The following is a 3,725-nucleotide window of genomic DNA, read 5'->3' as shown; positions in this document are numbered from 1 at the left end:
ACACGTGAGGAACACAAATGCGAACAAGCCTGAATGGTCCCCAGGACAATATGCAACTGAAAACTCACACCCCAGAAGTGACTCGAACCCATACTCCCAGGAGCCACGCAACTGGTACGTACAAGACGCCTTAATCCACTTGACCATCACGACCGGACATAATGAGGTGATAGCCGAGGCTATTTGAACCACCCCACCACCGGCACTCGGATAGTAATCTTGGGCATAGCATTTTACCAAATCACCTCATTCTTTAGGGCACACGTGAGGAACACAAATGCGAACAAGCCTGAATGGTCCCCAGGACAATATGCAACTGAAAACTCACACCCCAGAAGTGACTCGAACCCATACTCCCAGGAGCCACGCAACTGGTATGTACAAGACGCCTTAATCCACTTGACCATCACGACCGGACATAATGAGGTGATAGCCGAGGCTATTTGAACCACCCCACCGCCGGCACTCGGATAGTAATCTTGGGCATAGCATTTTACCAAATCACCTCATTCTTTGGGGCACATGTGAGGAACACAAATGCGAACAAGCCTGAATGGTCCCCAGGACAATATGCAACTGAAAACTCACACCCCAGAAGTGACTCGAACCCATACTCCCAGGAGCAACGCAACTGGTATGTACAAGACGCCTCAATCCACTTGACCATCACGACCGGACATAATGAGGTGATAGCCGAGGCTATTTGAACCACCCCACCGCCGGCACTCGGATAGTAATCTTGGGCATAGCATTTTACCAAATCACCTCATTCTTTGGGGCACACGTGAGGAACACAAATGCGAACTAGCCTGAATGGTCCCCAGGACAATATGCAACTGAAAACTCACACCCCAGAAGTGACTCGAACCCATACTCCCAGGAGCCACGCAACTGGTATGTACAAGACGCCTTAATCCACTTGACCATCACGACCGGACATAATGAGGTGATAGCCGAGGCTATTTGAACCACCCCACCGCCGGCACTCGGATAGTAATCTTGGGCATAGCATTTTACCAAATCACCTCATTCTTTGGGGCACACGTGAGGAACACAAATGCGAACAAGCCTGAATGGTCCCCAGGACAATATGCAACTGAAAACTCACACCCCAGAAGTGACTCGAACCCATACTCCCAGGAGCCACGCAACTGGTATGTACAAGACGCCTTAATCCACTTGACCATCACGACCGGACATAATGAGGTGATAGCCGAGGCTATTTGAACCACCCCACCACCGGCACTCGGATAGTAATCTTTGGCATAGCATTTTACCAAATCACCTCATTCTTTAGGGCACACGTGAGGATCACAAATGCGAACAAGCCTGAATGGTCCCCAGGACAATATGCAACTGAAAACTCACACCCCAGAAGTGACTCGAACTTATACTCCCAGGAGCCACGCAACTGGTATGTACAAGACGCCTTAATCCACTTGACCATCACGACCGGACATAATGAGGTGATAGCCGAGGCTATTTGAACCACCCCACCGCCGGCACTCGGATAGTAATCTTGGGCATAGCATTTTACCAAATCACCTCATTCTTTGGGGCACATGTGAGGAACACAAATGCGAACAAGCCTGAATGGTCCCCAGGACAATATGCAACTGAAAACTCACACCCCAGAAGTGACTCGAACCCATACTCCCAGGAGCCACGCAACTGGTATGTACAAGACGCCTTAATCCACTTGACCATCACGACCGGACATAATGAGGTGATAGCCGAGGCTATTTGAACCACCCCACCGCCAGCACTCGGATAGTAATCTTGGGCATAGCATTTTACCAAATCACCTCATTCTTTGGGGCACACGTGAGGAACACAAATGCGAACAAGCCTGAATGGTCCCCAGGACAATATGCAACTGAAAACTCACACCCCAGAAGTGACTCGAACCCATACTCCCAGGAGCCACACAACTGGTATGTACAAGACGCCTTAATCCACTTGACCATCACGACCGGACATAATGAGGTGATAGCCGAGGCTATTTGAACCACCCCACCGCCGGCACTCGGATAGTAATCTTGGGCATAGCATTTTACCAAATCACCTCATTCTTTGGGGCACACATGAGGAACACAAATGCGAACAAGCCTGAATGGTCCCCAGGACAATATGCAACTGAAAACTCACACCCCAGAAGTGACTCGAACCCATACTCCCAGGAGCCACGCAACTGGTATGTACAAGACGCCTTAATCCACTTGACCATCACGACCGGACATAATGAGGTGATAGCCGAGGCTATTTGAACCACCCCACCGCCGGCACTCGGATAGTAATCTTGGGCATAGCATTTTACCAAATCACCTCATTCTTTGGGGCACACGTGAGGAACACAAATGCGAACAAGCCTGAATGGTCCCCAGGACAATATGCAACTGAAAACTCACACCCCAGAAGTGACTCGAACCCATACTCCCAGGAGCCACGCAACTGGTATGTACAAGACGCCTTAATCCACTTGACCATCACGACCAGACATAATGAGGTGATAGCCGAGGCTATTTGAACCACCCCACCGCCGGCACTCAGATAGTAATCTTGGGCATAGCATTTTACCAAATCACCTCATTCTTTGGGGCACACGTGAGGAACACAAATGCGAACAAGCCTGAATGGTCCCCAGGACAATATGCAACTGAAAACTCACACCCCAGAAGTGACTCGAACCCATACTCCCAGGAGCAACGCAACTGGTATGTACAAGACGCCTTAATCCACTTGACCATCACGACCGGACATAATGAGGTGATAGCCGAGGCTATTTGAACCACCCCACCGCCGGCACTCGGATAGTAATCTTGGGCATAGCATTTTACCAAATCACCTCATTCTTTGGGGCACACGTGAGGAACACAAATGCGAACTAGCCTGAATGGTCCCCAGGACAATATGCAACTGAAAACTCACACCCCAGAAGTGACTCGAACCCATACTCCCAGGAGCCACGCAACTGGTATGTACAAGACGCCTTAATCCACTTGACCATCACGACCGGACATAATGAGGTGATAGCCGAGGCTATTTGAACCACCCCACCGCCGGCACTCGGATAGTAATCTTGGGCATAGCATTTTACCAAATCACCTCATTCTTTGGGGCACACGTGAGGAACACAAATGCGAACAAGCCTGAATGGTCCCCAGGACAATATGCAACTGAAAACTCACACCCCAGAAGTGACTCGAACCCATACTCCCAGGAGCCACGCAACTGGTATGTACAAGACGCCTTAATCCACTTGACCATCACGACCAAACATAATGAGGTGATAGCCGAGGCTATTTGAACCACCCCACCGCCGGCACTCGGATAGTAATCTTGGGCATAGCATTTTACCAAATCACCTCATTCTTTGGGGCACACGTGAGGAACACAAATGCGAACAAGCCTGAATGGTCCCCAGGACAATATGCAACTGAAAACTCACACCCCAGAAGTGACTCGAACCCATACTCCCAGGAGCCACGCAACTGGTATGTACAAGACGCCTTAATCCACTTGACCATCACGACCAGACATAATGAGGTGATAGCCGAGGCTATTTGAACCACCCCACCGCCGGCACTCGGATAGTAATCTTGGGCATAGCATTTTACCAAATCACCTCATTCTTTGGGGCACACGTGAGGAACACAAATGCGAACAAGCCTGAATGGTCCCCAGGACAATATGCAACTGAAAACTCACACCCCAGAAGTGACTCG

This window comes from Procambarus clarkii, chromosome 8, assembly GCF_040958095.1.
Source record: "Procambarus clarkii isolate CNS0578487 chromosome 8, FALCON_Pclarkii_2.0, whole genome shotgun sequence".
Classification (NCBI taxonomy): Eukaryota; Metazoa; Arthropoda; class Malacostraca; order Decapoda; family Cambaridae; genus Procambarus; species Procambarus clarkii.
The sequence above is the reverse complement of the archived record's forward strand: the minus strand, read 5'-3'. Positions refer to the sequence as shown.